General features: G+C 41.3%; 1 long non-coding RNA gene across 1 annotated transcript; it reads right to left on the bottom strand.

Moving 5' to 3' along the window:
- Positions 1–3,641: 3,641 nt before the first annotated feature.
- Positions 3,642–9,928, bottom strand: LOC118597939. The gene is made up of 2 exons (XR_004946973.1): positions 9,862–9,928; positions 3,642–4,077 (listed from the first exon to the last, which is right to left on the bottom strand). It is a non-coding gene; the product is annotated as an uncharacterized LOC118597939 (long non-coding RNA).
- Between the last annotated feature and the right edge of the window lie 7,174 nt (positions 9,929–17,102).

Genomic DNA, 17,102 nt, shown 5'->3' with positions numbered 1-17,102 from the left:
ACCAACAAAACATCCGTCCACCCAATCATCAACCATCATCCACCCATCGATCGATCGATCCATCCATCCTTCCATCCAATCATCCAACAAAACATCCACCCGAACACCCGAACAACCAACCAACCAACCAAACATCCATCTACCCAACCTACCATCTATTCAACAAACCAGCAAAACATCCATTCACCCAACAAAACATTCAACCAACCAGCCAACCAGCCATCCAACCAGCCAACAAAACATCCATTCACCCAACAAAACATCCATCCATACACCCAACAATCCAACCAACCAACCAACCACCCATTCACCCATTCACCCAAACAAGCAAGCAACCAACCAACTAATTAACCATCCATCCAACCAACCAAATAACAAAACATCCATTCACCCATCCAACCAACCAACCAACCAACCAACAAAACATCCATTCACCCATCCAAACAACCAACCAACCAACCGACCATCCATCCATCCATCCAACCAACCAACCAACCTTCACATACTTACTCCCAACTTGTCAAATATGGACGTATGTTTAGGGCCCCCTCCACGTCACTTTATGACGTGTTGGCTGCTCCCATTAAATAAGGGGTCCCCAACCTCCAGGCTGCGAAGACGCTGACAGGGAAAAAAGACAGGGAAAAAATACATACGCTAATCAGGGGTCCCCAACTCTGGGACGTGGACCAGTACCGGATTAGGGTTACCTTACCCAGTACAGGTTCGACATCTGTTATGTCCGATACGGCGTCTCGAGGGTCGGGGGCCTGTGATTTAATAGGAACAGCCAGCACATCAAAAAATTAAGCGGTAAGGACACCCAAAACATCAAAAAGAGACACAGAGGGGGTCTGAACCATACGACCATAAATGATGAAATGGGAGTGAGAATCTGAACCAACCAATCAATCCATCAAAATAGATTTTATGTTGTGTTTTCTCTTTTCCTTCAGATTCCTGAAACTCTGGTGTATTTGGATGGCCTTTCGAATTGTCTTGGTGCTCCTTGGCCTGTCTGGTTGATGTTTTCACTCTCTGCGCTCCCCTCTTCCCAGCAGACGTATGCTGGCCCCCTTCAGATCTGTTTCCCTGGAGACTAGTGACCTGCTTCACCTCGCATGTTGTGGCGCTGTGGTCGGCGTTTCGGTTCCGGGCCCAACCCGTCATCAGCAGAGCGGCGTCCTGATCTCAATCAATAGATGAGAGCAGTTTTCCAGTGAGGATAAGTATGGGGGAGCTGGCAGAGCCGTGTATCAACTCTCTAAGGGGTTTTCCTTTAAGCAGAAAAACGCCACATTTATCCAGCGGAGAGCGTTTACCTGCTACATCTGTCAGACTCATTCAAGCTAATTTCAAAAGCTTCTCTGTGCTGAAAAATCATAAAAGGCTGCAGCTCCTCAGGCTGCTCTCCAGCTGCAGATGTTGGGAATGATTTCACAGCTCCAATATTTGAGGCTCATTCTTCAGCGAGCAAAGAGGGCATGCATTTGGAGGAAAAACCGCTTTCACACAGGGTAACTTAATTTCATCAAATGAAAATCTGATTTCAACGCAGTTACCTCTGTGTGTCCTCCTTTCCTCATCACCAGGGCTCGATGCTAACCTCTTTTATGGCTCTCTTTTCTGTGTGTTTGCCTGTTCTCTCTGTCTCATTTATGTTGCAGGAAATAATTTTAATACGTGAATTTATATGAAGTCTAAGCCTGATGTGATTCTGGAGACGTCCTTCATTTCTCATCAGCAGCAACGGTTTAACAGCTTTTCTGAGCTGTGATTTTCTGAAATGGAACTTTATTGGACTAAAGATCATAAAAGGGACCAAGTTTGGGAAAAACTAAATGCAACAACAACAGAATGACAGTAGCTAAATCACAAAAATGACTCAAGTCTCAAGACTCATGTAGCCAAATTTTAAATAATTCATTTCTCTAATCTTCACAGAAAAAAGTAAAGCATTTCAGAAATTCAACAATTAAATAGTCTTTCCTCTCCTGTGATATTTCAGACTGCAGAAGGGGGGAATAAAAAGGCATGTTCTATGTGCGTCTCGATCGGCCACATTGAGAAAAACAAATGTATTTGTCTCTGATAGTGTTTGGGGCAAATGTGGAGAAGGGCCGGATCCGGGCCGTAGTTTGTGGACCCCTACTCTAAAATCCTGTCCTCAGAGCACCAGCCCCTCCCAATCCATGAATACGAGCAGGTGCTCACACTGGGATGTAGACAAGTGAGAACAACCCCTTCCAGGAAGCATCTGCGCTGCCAGCTCCGCCCCAGGCTAAAACACACACCCACATTGACGGCAAAACGCTTTCATTTTATATACACAAATGAACATCCATCTTTGCTAAAGTTCGGATGTTGTTTGTTTCATGGGAAAACCACAAACATTATTGAGGCCGGCTCTAGGATGACATCATAAAATGGGCGGCGCCCACAAGGTGAAAGGAACGCCTCATAGATTAAAGAGTTCACAAAAAATAACTCATATTTCATGAATAATTTGTTCTTTAGTGTGTCAAAAGTAATCTATGATCAGATATAGTTCACTGTGAAATGCTCAGAATAATATGATATACTGTAGGTCCTCTAACCATATTTGTTAAATCATTTGTAAAATCGTTACAAGCCATCTTTCAATTAGGATTATAAAGTTTTTAGCAAAAATCAAAAAGTCGTTTTATAAGAAGTATTTTATGCACATCGGCAGTAGCTTATTAGAAATACATTTCTGGATTGTAGGCGGTACTGTTGGTGCAGAGAAACCCGACCCCCATCCCTGTCACTGAGAGTTCTGTTTGTGCGGTCACGCGCGAGCTTGTAGCCTCAAGCTAACGGTAGCGGTGCAAAAATAGCAACGAGTAATGTTGGATGAATCTACTCATATAGTTATGAGCCTGAACCACAGATGTGTTAATTATGTCTCATACACTAAGCGTGAGTGGACCAGGGTCTGTTTAGGGGGAGGGGACACTTTGGCCCCGCCCATTTCAGTTGCTGAGTCATTAGTCTGAGCTTTTTTTTAGCATTCAGATTTTTTAAACTAACATAATTTGAATTAAAAAATACTCAGAAACACAGTTTTAATTGTAAATTATTTTATATAGGTCCTCAACAATGGGAAAAAATGCTACAAGGACATGTTAAAAACACAAACAAAGATGACTATCATTTAAATGGGTCTTAAAACATGTTTGAAAAAGCAAAACTAAAGCTTTAGTGACATGCATCCATAGAAGGGGGTTGATCTGTAGAGGTGGTACGGATTTTTAGATTGTCCAGGCCTGTGAAGAAATGTAGATAGAACCCACTCGGGTCATCTTTTGATTTATTTTCAAAGCGTTTCCAATGGTTTTATATTTATGATTCTTCCATTTTTAGCCAAAAATCATGAAAGCTATCATTTTCTTGGACATAGTTTATGCAGAGCAGCAGATGTTCATTAGAAATTTGCCTTTGAGTTGTGTTCACAGGCTTACAGCCCCTCCTATCTTTAGTCTAGTGTTAGCGGTGCAACAAAAATGGTGAGCAATATCGAAGCTATCCAGGATTTCATCGATTCCAGCTAGGATGAAGAAAACAAAGATGTACATGGCACATGTTAAAAACACCAAAAACTTTTTTATTTTTTTATTTAATCAAACTATGTCTTTAAAACAAACAAAAATGACCCACACTTGATAATTTTGTTTCGTTTATTTATCCTGATCTATTTTTAGTTTTTCCAGCATGTGGAGAATCCTGTGGTTCATGTCAGTCATAATTCTGTCATTTCATTCTCTGTTTGGAGATTCAAAGTCCATTTTTTACCATTTTGAATTTTGATAAAACCAACATTTACGACAAGCGCTTCCTGCTTTCTGACGATAAGTTCTCCTGGGCTCTGTGGCAAACATTCTTTTCTGAGGAGTCCAAAGTGCTGTTTGAAAGCTCGCTGACACCTGAGCTCTTCCTCCTGAGCAGCATGTTTAAGAGCCTCTTATCTTTGCTCCCAAGCCTCCCTCACACAAAGCTACAAGCGCCGTTGACTTAGTTATCCCGGCGCCACACTCGGGTCTCTGAGCTCTCCCAGCGCTGCAAAGGAGAAAACAAACACAAAAAAACTTTTGTGGTTTCAGCTCAGGGTTTTTTCAAGGCAAACCAGCATCCCTCGTGTGGATCCAGTGGGTCTGTGTGTCAAACTAAATGTTGTTGGTTAAATTATTAATAAAAGCAGACAGAAATTAAAGCTGTGCTACAAAAATGTTATCATGAAATCTCAATTTTGATACAGAAAAATCATTTTAACCACCAAAAAGAGGTTTTAAAGTTTATCCCCCCCTTTTTTTGTTCATTTTAGGCAACAGCAAATAACAGTATCCATTAAAATAACATGTTAAAAATATATAAATATTTTTTTTCAAGTTGATCCGACCCCTCCATCATCCCTTCCAGGATTAAAAAAAAATTATTATCTCTCCTGCCTTCCTCCTGATCCCACATCTGCAGAAATCAAGTCAAATGCTGAGATAAAAAATGACCTAGTGAAAAAGAAATCTGCTTCAATCTACTTCTTAAAAAATGTAAAATATTTTCCCAAAATGTCATAATATATTCCAAGAAGTTGCTTTAGCATAGACCTCTTTCAGCTAAAAGGCAAAAAACCTCATTCTGAATAATTCAGAATAGTGAGGATCAGTTATTTTTGAGTTGATTCATTCGCAGCTGTTCCAGTTTGTGTCGATTATTCTCCAAATATTTAGGTTTCTGGTTTTCAGTTCAGATTTTTAGGTCAGCAATTGTCTCCTTTTTTTAAACAATGTTATCTGTTTATTGTGCTTAAGTTTATCTATGCACATTTTAAGCTGTTTAAGTTCCACCACCATTTGTCCTGACACAGAATGATGCTAAAATTAGTTTCCCACAAACTAAAAATAGGAGAAAAACACTTAATTTGAACTGGGCAAAAAGGGACTAAACTAGAAGTTAAAAGCTAAATGTTTTTTTTACAAGTGCATGACATCAATGGTTATTTATCCCCTGTTTGCTTGCAATGGAACGTGTTCAATGGAAGGAACATGTAGATGCTACAAGTGCTAGCTGTCATGGCTCGGACTTCCAGTTCCACCTCCAACCATCAAAGGGAGCTTCCTCCAGAATACTGATCTCCTCTGCTACTTCTTCACCAGCTGTATCTCATCATGCATTAGTCCTCCATTTATATATGCCGTTTGGACTTTACTCCTTGTGAAGTATTACCTAGTGTTTACCTGAGCTATTCTCTTATACCTTTCTGCCTCGCCGTGTTTTGACCTTTGCCTGTTTTTCTCGCCCTCCTGTCTTGCTCCATGTCTTTGACTCCTGCTTGCCTTTTGACTACGTCTCTTACTTTTTTCCCATTTTTGGTCGCTATCAAACTTACCTGCCTCCATATGGATCCAAACACCTCTGCGTCTTTGATACTTTAACAAGCTAAAACACTGCTAGCAAGACATGGATGATGCTAACGCAGCTAATTAGCATGCATGATGATTGAAAAGATGCAGAAAAATGTTTAAGACTTTCAAATGAGCTATAAGCTAAAATTTATTTTGCCATTTTTGTTCAAATGTAACAAAATGTGAGATCTTTTTTTGACATCAGCTACATTTCCATTGACTATGAAATTGCACCTGCTGGATTTGCAATAATAAATTTGCCAAATAGAAACACAAAAGTTTTTAAAACGCTTGCATTTATAAAAAAAAAAAAAAAAAAGCTTTTTGAGCTGTATAGAAATGTACATATTTCACACAACTGCAATAAAAATACTTTTTTTTAAATTAAATGAGTCATGTCACCAACAACTGAATACCATCGTTTTCGCATAATTATGATTTAAAGGAAACAGTGTAACTTTGAAATTGTTTATTTTTGACATTTCCAGAATTTTGGTAAAGTTTTTCCCTCAAGTGTAATGGAAATGTAGGAACTGATGTCTTTTTTGTGTCCTCTTTTTAAACTTTTTGAAACGTGCAAAATCCAAAAAAGCATTTTTACACCTAAAACATGCTTTATCTTATATGCAATTAAACAGCTACATGAAATAAAAAAATAATCAGTGTCCTTCAAACTTTTTCCTAACCCAAGTATCAAAAAGGTAAACAAATTAGCACAACCCTAATCTAGACATTTATGTCAAGGCTCGGTCGCACAGGATTTGACGGGCGTATCACGGATAAAAAAGTTGGGAAATCTGCCACACGCTCTTAGACGCGCCAACTTTATGCATGCTAGCGGAACTGCAGTGATACAGAATCCATTCCTCCGCCACTTCTCCGCCAGAGCACTCCCTACGTCCGCCTTCAATCAGCTGCTAAAAAGACGCTGTAACCGGCAATACAAGTGCAGAACGTCCGGGTAAACGGCCGTTTTGAAGCCGTACACGAGCGCGTCCAAGCGTGCGTGCCTGTGTCCACTCCATGGTCCGATCTCGTGCTAAAACTGCTGTTGCACTGCCATTGCACGGCGGTACTGCGCTACCACACGTAGTCACCCGCGGTCTCAATTTTTGTGCAGTTTAAAAATTATTTCCCCGTGTAACGGCGGACAAATTTTGTACCACGTGTATGCGCATAGATTCCGCTGCCCTACCAGTCTGCTCCTAACAGCGTCTGTACCCCGGGAATGAAATTTTTCCCGTGCTCCAGCCGTGATATGGCTGTGAAAGCCAGTGGGACCGGACCTTTAGGTATACAAGTAATAAAATCTAAAAGAGAAATCAGGAAAGATCCCAACGCACGGAATGTTTATATTCCAACAGTTTTCTTAAAAAACCTAATCCAGTTAAAAATTTGTTGCTATATTGGTTTTGTGGGAAAGCTAGTGATGTGTTATACTTTAAAGAATTCTTCAGGGATAGTAAGAAATAGAGCTACAATTGGTGCTTGTTTGGACACCCTCCACCCCCCTTTGAAATTTAAAACACTTAATTTTTAAAATGAAATGCTGCAAGTTTTATTAAAGCTATGGCTTCACTTTGAAGATAGCCTATCTGACTCTTCAAAGTGCAGCACTGGGGCCCCTCAGGGGTCCTATATTATTCAAGGCTTTATCCTGTTAGCTGCGTGTGACACACAGCAATGGTGAGCCAAATGTGTTTCCTAATGTCCTGCAGGCATAAAGACGTTTTCCCATGATGCAAATCCAGAAGTGTTCAACAAGGTTTCTGGGGCCTGGGGCAAAACGGGCTCTGGGGGCCCCTGAATTATTGACGTCTAAATCTTTCGTTTTAAATTACACAATGAAAGATAAATATTAAAAAGTCTCTATAGGTTTGATATCTTAGCTTGATCTTATATTATTTAAATTGACTTTAACAAATGTGTCACCTAGTTTTACTTTTCAACCACAAACATTTTTCCAGAAAAGTCCTAACACAGAAATTCTTCCCTTTTGGGATTTTGGCATGACTGGTTTAGGAAACAATCTCTTATGGTCACATTTTGACCTGTACATGTACTACAGATTTTGGGGGTGTCTGAGCCCGTGGATAGTGGTAGAGAGGGGCAGTTGTATTTTAGGGGTGCTTCTTGCAGTTCCCTTGAGACTTGTACAAACATCTCAGGGGATATCCGGACAATGCACAATGGTTGTGCATGTGATAAGTGCATAGTAAAGTATTCAAAAGCTGATTTTGTCGTTTGGTGCTCCTTTGCCACATTCTTGTTACCAAAGCAACAATCACAATTACACTTACTGGTAGATATTGATCAAACCTGCGTAGAGGATACAAGTGCCTCGTTTCCACTGAGCGGTCCGGACAGGACCGGTCCACTCCTGGCAGGTTTAGAATAGTCTGGACTTTTCAATTGAGTGTTTTCATGGAGCTTTGGACCATCAAAGTGCATGTGGGATTCAAGGAGGTTACTGATGACGCTACGGCTATGAGGTACGGTGAAACGTGTTTATGACATATGAATTCTTGGGAAAACAATGTGGATCACGTTAAAAATTCTTTTAATGAGCCTGTATTAATCCAACCACACTTTAATTAGCTGCTGTTGCATCGCTGCTCCATATTTGTTTGCTAATGACCGGCTACGGTGGCTGTTCTAATTGAGTTATTCCGCTCTCGCAGCGTATTGTATTCAGTCGGTACAATCTCAGAGCGAAGGGAAGTTTTGTTTCCAATTGGAAACAAACCAAGTCCACCCCAAAAGCACCTATATCCATGAGGTGTTTTTAACTGCAGACCTGCAGAAACGTTGCAGAGAAATGAAAACACGATTGTTTGCTGATGATCCTGTTTATTTTTGTGATCAGAAACAAACAGAATTCTGCTTTATTGGGTATCTTTTGATTGATATCTATTTTATAGAATGGAAAACTTGCAAAGATTTTTAATAAAGTTTTTGATTTGTGTTGAAAGGAAACTTCAGGTGTTTTCAGATGAAACTGCATTGGTCGTTAGTTGATCATGACTGCAATTAAACGGCGGCTTTTAGTAAAACCTGCAGGTTTCTGTGAAAAGTCTTCAGGGGGGTTTAAATCTGTGAATCTGAAATTAGCATTTACTCAGCAGTAGAAGAGCATTACTCCAAAATGGGGGCTTTTACTTAATTCTGCTCATTCATCACTGATTGCTGACCGTGATGAGCATTTTGACATCTCCAATAAAAAAAGACATCAGACTGAATGTGCGGCTGCTCATCGATTCAACACAAACAGGTTTTTCTCAAAGCTTCTCAAAGCCAATCACGCTCCATTGTTTTCGGAAGAAAAGGCCGCCGAAAGTCTCCTTTCAGCTGAAAGAAACTCCTGACTGAGAGCTTGAACTGGAATGTGGCACCTTCATTAGCACACAGCCACCCCAACGCACCACAGAGAGCCTTATAATGAGAAAAACGAAAGAGAAATGTTTTCAAAGGCCTCCAGGACAAGTTAATTTTCTGTGTCAGTGTTGACATTTTGCTCTAATTAAAATGAACCATCAAAACGAAGACGTTTCATCAGCAATGTCACCTTTTAAAGACCCGTACCAGCTAAAGTTCCAGGTCAGATTCTGCTATGAATTCCAAGAATAATTAGTACAAAATAGCTTTCAGTCTGATTGACAGAATCAGGAAGAGAGGTGACAATGTTATCGCTGGTTAGCTTTGGAATAATTTTCTCTGAATTGTAAAGCCAAGAATAATCAGGCTTAATAACAATCCACGTATTTGACCAAAGTCACGGTCTACATAAAAACATTTTCACAAAGAGGAACCAGCCTTTCATTTATCTGGTTTAAACACAGACAATGTGAATTAAATTATAAAAGTCATTTAAATTTAAACTGTTTTTACGGTATTTTTTGTGAAGAACATTAATTTATTCACATTGTTGCCAAGGCCAACGCTCAAAGTTGAGACTAGTTGATCTGACACCTGACTCTGTATTGAATAAAATAAAACATACGTTTAAAAATCTGAACCTAGAACATGTGGGAGTAGTCTTAGTGGGTTCGGTGATTTTCAGGATTCACATTAAAGCTAAAAAAACTTGTCTGTTTAAGTTAGAAATCAAAAACAGCTGGGACTCTGCTTGGCTGCAAAGTTTATTTAAAAGCTTCTTTGTGAGGAAGAATTCACACCGAACACAGCTGCCGTATCAAATTTGTGAACAGTGAAAAAATATATCATACATGTCAGGAGCCTTGGTTCCAGTTGCAGCAGGTTTATTCAAACGACACAGGTGGAGAACAGCCAGGCTAAGCTAAGAGTGCTAAATCCGACTAAATGTCAACGCAAAAGGTCGGGGCAAAGAGGCAGAGTCAGGAACAAAGCAGGGTCAGATAACAGGTGATCAGATCAGAGATAAATGCTTCGTGTGCTGGCAGAAAGACATAAGCAATACTACCTGAGTGTGGTCTGAGTAGTCCTCAAGAAGCAGGTGAGTGATTGGCAGATTGGAGACAGCTGAGCAGCATCCATGGACAGTGGGCTCGGGCTGCTGGGAGATGTAGTGCAGACAGTACTCTGGTGACTGCTCCCACCGATGATCAAAGGGGGAGACAGAGAGTTTACTCCTGACACTACCTCCACTGTCTCTGCTTTATTATACAAATAAATAACAAAAAATAGTATTTCAGAAGTTATTCTATAATACAACATTTCAAGAAAAAAGTATCTCTATTGGTACTCGCCCTGTAATTGATTGGTAATGTATCAATACTCAAATTCCCAGTATCGTCCCCCCTAGCATGAACATTTTTCCTCACACTGACCTTGATATTTTGTGCGTGTCACCTGCAAAACCCAAACGGTTTGACCATTTTTCAGCCAGAATCTACCCGTAAGGGTAGCTGTGACGAAAGCTTTGCTAAAGTAGTTTATCAACTCTTGGGGTGAACATCACAAAGTAGGAGTGTACACAAAGTGTGTGTTTGGTACTTGTGCATTTGTGTGCTGTACTGATTGGATCTTCTTTCTGCCTGGAGCTTGGTGGACCAAGGTCTTCAGTTATCATCACTAACAGGTTCACTAAAGATTTTCATGGATTCCTTATGAATATGTTACTGATGGTAATCTCTGACAGAGAGAAAAGTAATCATTAAATATATGTGGAGTCCTGCAACCTAAGACAAAAAAGACCAAAGCTTCAAAAGCTGCCATGAAGACTCTAAATGGCTATAAATATATATAAAAAATAAGTGACTCTTCACAAAGTGCTAAAAAACTCAAAAATATTAGACCTTGAATACTCTGAGTAATAACTCATCCCAGTAGAAACAGCTGCGATGAATGAAAACTATTACCTGTGATCTCTTCCCAAAAGGAAGCAGAAACTGACCTAAATACCCAAACAAGATACGGAGGACCCCAAAGACACACTGCCAGTAGAAGAACAACCCTAAAAATAAATCCAAACACACTGGTCACACCAGGTAGAGAAGATTTAAGTGCAGTGCCTCTAACAGCTGCACCCGTCAAAAGTTAGTGTTTACTAAAACTCAGAGACTTTAGAGGGATGTGTTTTGTATTTGGAAACATGTTCACTCTGGATCGCTATCTTAAGCTTTCTCTGTTCCACAAAGGCTTTCTGTCTTCCTGATTGTGTAATGAGCTCTCTCGTCGTTACCTGGTGAACTGAGCTGGTTAATCAACTTCAAAAAGGAAATTAAAGCGTTTCCCTCAAGAAGAACACAATGGATGACATGGAAAATAAACGGTTTCTCTGATGACGAGCATAACTCACACGGCTAATTCCCCCTCAGCTCAAAACCTGAAAATAAACCTGGCACAGAAACATGAGCTCTTCATCAAACGTGCTGCTGGTGGTCGTATCTCTGCTCACACACACAAGGCAGTTTCAAGTGACACCACTAACTAAATATGTTTCTATTTAATTCACATGGCCAGGACTTTAAGCAGACGCTTTTTCCCATCAAGAGATCACTGGAGGGTCGCAAAAGCAGCAAATTTCTGTCGACTCCCAACTTTTAAATAACTGAGACTTTATGCCCAAATTAATTCATGTAAAGTTGGTTTCTAGAGTCTGTTTATGGAATTATTTATGCCCATTTTTTGCATGTGTGCGTATGTGTGTGCACATGCGCAGGTGTATGACTCCATCTATGTGTTCATGCGTGTGCACGTGTGTGTGCGCATGTACAGGCCAGTGTTTGTGTATTTAGAGTGCGCAGGCGAATGAGTGTCCCAATGTCCCCATTTGTGTGCATGTGGTGTGGGAACTTTGGTAGCTATATTACTACAGTATGTGCTCAATTGTGCACATTTGTGCGTGTGCATGGTTGTATGTGTATGTGTGCGCATCTGGTGTTTTCAGGCCTGATTGTGTATGTGAGCGTTTGTGCTCATGTGGTGTGTGCAGGTGAAAGGATATGCCCATACACCTAACTGTGTGCATGTGCACGCCCCTGCGTGTGTGCAGGCATGTGGGTGTGCTTATGTGCCATTTGTGAGCACTTTTGCAGAGGTGTGTGTGTGTGTGCAGGGTGGGCCTATGCGCTGGATTGTCATCATGTATGTGTGTGTGCATGCACAGGGGTTTGTGCCACTGTGTGCTTTTGTACCAGTTTTTGTACATTGTGCTTGTGTGTGCACATGAACATGTGTGTGCATGTGCTACAAATTCTCATCCCCTACTCGTTACCTTTGACGTTTAGGACTCCTCCACGTCAAAAATTTGCGTTTTGCGTGTCCTAAATTCAGAATTTTGAGAGGTGAACCAGAACTGTCCAGTACCGGGACGCGGAATGCACCCTAACCCGGTTCCGGTTTGCGTCTGGGCCTGATCAACGTCTGGTACCGGATCTGGTACCTATTTAGGTCCGCTTCTGAATCTGGTACCGATTTCCGGTACGGCGGCCGATTCTGGTACCTTAAGAGTCCACAACCCTCTGTATGTGGTACCGGACACGGTACTGGATGCTGTACCGGACACAGACTGGTCCGTGGGACGCGGCTGGTTCCAGTACCCTAACCCAGTACTGGTACCCTAACTCTAACCTGGCACCAGTTCACGTCTGGTACCAGGCCTGGTACCGGTTAAGGTCTGCTTCTGCATGCGGTCCGACGGCTGGTTCTGGTACCCGATTCTGGTACTGGTCCTCTAACCTTAACCCAGCACCACGACTGGTGCGGGGATTAGGGTACCAGAGCCGGTTCGGCAGCTGGTTCTGGTACCCTAATCTGGTACTGGTACTCTAACCTTAACCCAGCACCATGGTACCAAAACCGGCCGCCTAACCGCATGCAGACGCAGACCTGAACCGGTATCAGACCTGATACCAGACGTGAACCAGTAGCGGGTTAGAGTTAGGGTACCAGCACTGGGTTAGGGTACTGGAACCGGCTGCGTACCGAGGACCAGTCTGCGTGCAGTACAGCATCCAGTACCGTGTCCGGTACCATGTACAGAGGAGTGTGGACTCTTGATTTTCACAAACAGCCAGCACATCAAAAAACAATGAGTTGGGGAAACCCAACTGGTCTTTAGCTAAATGTCAACATGTGAGTTGAAGTGGGCGGGGCAATCTCCAGTCTCCAAAGTGGCCGTCCCCCTTCAAGCTCATCATTCTGACATCAGAGGTTAAAGGTCACTGGTTACCAGATGAATCACATCTAAAAGAGTGAAAACAAAATGTTTTGAAAATTTTTTTAATAATAAAATAACCATTTTAATCTGTTTAGCAAACATTTCCACTTTGGTTTAAAGAACAGTCTTTTTTAACTCTTTGAAAAACAAAAACCTTTGTTGTTCAGAAGTCTTTGTTCTGAGCTAAAATGATCTAGCTGAGGCCTGTAGGGTCTGAGATTCAGATCCTTTGATCACTTCCAACATAAGTGAGTCTGACTGCTCATAAACGCAACATGTTTGCAGAAACTTTTTTCCAAACTTTCTCTGTAGATTTAATGGATGTTTTTTCAGTCCAAGGACAGCAGGGCAGTGCTTTCTCTCACACACTATCTCTCCAATTAGCCGTCTAAAAGCAGCAGATAAACAGCTGTGGATTGAGACTGGGACTGACGAGCCGAGCGCGTCTCAGCGGATGAAGGACCTTGAAGATTAGTTAGCCGCTTTAAAAGCAGCAGCAGCATCAGAACTTACTCTGGAGCCACAAGTGGAGAAAGTGAAAACTGTGGGAGAGACTCCAGTGATTCATGTGCAGCAGGGTGGAAAGCTGCCACGCTCCTCTGGGACAGATGCAGAGTCAATGACGCTGGATGAAATCATTTAGAAATTAAGAGTCTGTGTTTGGACAGAAAGTGTCATTTTTGACGGTCTTTGGGATGAATACGGCTCTCAAAAAGCAATTCAGCGCAGGTTCTTTAACCAAAAACGACAATCTTTAATAGCATATTCATGATCGAATTATAAAGTAGAAAATCTGGTGTGCGTCCGGCCTGAGCAGCATCAAAAGACCTGTGTGAACAATGGAGAGGCAGCATTAAGGAGAAGCCTGACAGATTTGATTAATATCAGTCCATAGTGGATCATTTGTGAGGTCAGAGGTGACGCCGCTGGATGGATGTTGCATTATGGAAATGAGTCTTTACAGTACAGATGTAATGAAGTGATGGCCTCCTGTGAATGAGCCGCCTGAAGCTCTCCAGAATACACTAAACTGCTAAAAGCCCCACTAATTCAGCTGGAATTGGTCATTAAGGCCTTTCTGCCACAGAGTCTGTCTCCCTTTTAGCGCAGCAACAATGAAGCCCACAGCAACAGTGGATGGGAAGACGGTTTGGATCCAAAGTAAGTGGGCGTATCTGCTTCTGTAGAACTGAATCTGAAGAAGCAACACTTGTCAGAACCAGTTAGACTCTGGATTCATGGTGACTATTCTATCCGTAAAACAAATTTGACCTCTTATCTTTCTAAGAGAATAAAAAAACCTTCGAGTTTGCTGGCAGGGTTAGAAGGCTGCAAATTAGACCTTCCTCATTTAGGTTATACGAGGTAGGTAGTAGAATGCTGGGGGTAAGTTAAAGACAGATCCCTTCACTTCAAGGCTTTGACGGCGCCAACCAGAACTTTGTATCATTACAACTTAACCTCCAAACGACAGATCAACAAGCTTTTTAAAACAATAAAACATGTAAGGATTGATCACAGGATATTTGAATATTTAAATATTTGGCAACACCGTTGCAGTAAGAGCACCGAGCTGTATTAAACACATCCAGCTACAATAAATCTCTCTTGCCAAATTAAATACCTCCTGCTGCAATAAATGCACCCTGATGCAGTAAATGCATCTAGATGTATTTTTTGTGTCTTTCTGGATTACTAAATCCTGATGGATTAAGAAGATCCAGCTACATTAAATGCATCAAGTCCTTCTAGAGTAAATGTATTCTGTTGGATTTAATTCCCCTGCTGCATTAAATGCATTCAGCTGCAGTAAATGCATCTAGATGAATTTATTTTGTCCTCTTAGATTAATTAAATCCTGATGGATTGACTGCATCCTGCTACAATTAACCCGCCCAATTGCATTAAGTGCATTATGTTGCATTAAATGTTTCCATCTGCATTAAATGCATCTTGCTGCATTACATGTGTCCTTCTGGATTCAATGTAGCCCACTGGATTAAATGCATCTAGCTTCATTAAATGCGTCCTATCGCAATAAATGCAATAGATGCATCTGGATGCATTTATTGCATTTATTGTGTCCTGCTGGATTAACTAGGTCCTGGTGGATTGAATGCATTTAACTTCATTAAATGTATCCAGTTGTTTTCTATTAAATACCTCTCGCTACGTTAAATGCACCCACGTGCATTAAATGCGTCTAGCTGCAATAAACATGTCTTGCTGCATTAATGCAGGTCTCTCTGCATGAACACAGTAAAGACCAAATCCATTTTTAAGGTTCATTTTTCAGTTTTTTTCCAATCTCAACCATTTTTATGATTGTCTGGCTTTCGTTTCCTAAATGTTGGACACATTGGGACTGATTTATTAAAATCCAAGGTAAAATTTGCCAGCAGATCAAGTATGTTTAGGATTTGTGGTAGAATCACTGGTATGAGAGACAACAGGTGCAAACATCAGTGGTGAAATGAGGAATTTGCATGTTAAATTCAATGTGTCTCTGCTGGAGCAAATGAAACTTCTGCAGCTGGTAAAGATGACCCGATGCAAACATGAGAGGACATCGTTTCTCCTCATAAATACCGTCATTTGATTGCTTTGTTTGCTTGTTCTTATCACTTTCACTGGAAGAGCAGTTGGCTTGTCAAGTTGCTGTGTGAGAAAGATTGGCTTTTAATTCCTCCTTTCTCTCATAAAGGATGCTCCAGCGATTCTTAAAGGAGGAATCATTCAAGCTCCTGTGAGGATTTGACCAGCTGCCATCCTGGATGTGCCTGAAACTCTTCTGGGTTCAGGAAGCCTCCCAAGAGCGCAGCAGCTGCTCCAGATGCCAGCAGTTTTCTTACAGCTGTGAGACGTGCTGCAGCTCCCAGAGCAGCTGTGAGACACTCTCCCCAGACACACCTCCCTCTGCATGTTCGGAGGACAGAGGAGGTGCAGACGCTGGAGAATCACTATTCTTTTCTTTCTGACTTGAACTTTTCTGCTGCAGCTCATCTGAGAGCGACCCGCTGAGGATAAAGCAGAGTCAATATGACAGTAAATAGAGTGCACTCCTGTTCTCCTCCTCATAGTGTGACTGGACCATAGAACCCCCCCTGCTCCCCACCCACACTGCCCTCTGTGGCTCGCTGCTCTCTGTCGCCGAGCTCTGACAACCACAGCTGCCACGAGTTCAGTCCCCAGGATAACAAGAGGTGTCTGACTCCTCGGCCTCTCCACTCAGCACTGACGGGCTGCGACATAATGTGGGCTGACAGAAACATGAGGCAGGGTGGCAACAGGGGGGGCAGGACTAATGCCATCTACCTGGAGACTTCAGCTCCTCACAAGGAAATCTGTGTGCCGACGAGCTTTTAGTCCGACAACCGTGAAGCTTAAATACAGAGAAAACTGGGAGAGACGCATTTAGAGAAGATGTGACTTTGAAAATCATTCTTAACAGTTTTAAAGGTCAACAACTGATAACAAGGTCAGAGTAAATCTATTTGTGTGTAATGGAAGAAAAAAAATTAAAAGCTATATTTAAAGGAACATAGGCTGAGACAAAACCTGTAACCAAAAGAGAGAAAAAAACTCAAACTTTAAACGAAGACAAAACGACAAAAACAGAAATATTGAAATGTTTACAACTGAAACCTGGTGAGACAAGAAGAAAAAAAGAAAATGAAAACTGAAACTAAGTCCTGAAAATTACTGAAACATGGTACTGGGTTAGGGTACCAGTACTGAATGCATCTCAAGGACCAGTCCGCATCCGGTACCGCATCCTGAGGGTTGCGGACCCTTGATTTTACGAACAGCCAGCACATCAGAAAATGTCACAAGAAAATGTAAACCATTGGTAAACATTTGTAATAATATTAAATGGGATTTATATTTAAACCTATGCTAATGTTTTAATTTAAAGAGTAGATAATTAAAGTTTTTTTTTTTCTTGAAGGTGGCTATGGAAGTTTTTCTGGGCCATAATTCTAAGTTTTATGCATTTTTCAATTGACAATTCAATTTGCAAATTCATCATGCAATTTGAG

This window comes from Oryzias melastigma, linkage group LG21 (genome assembly GCF_002922805.2).
Source record: "Oryzias melastigma strain HK-1 linkage group LG21, ASM292280v2, whole genome shotgun sequence".
Taxonomy (NCBI): Eukaryota; Metazoa; Chordata; class Actinopteri; order Beloniformes; family Adrianichthyidae; genus Oryzias; species Oryzias melastigma.
This window is presented reverse-complemented; position numbering and strand designations above follow the sequence as displayed.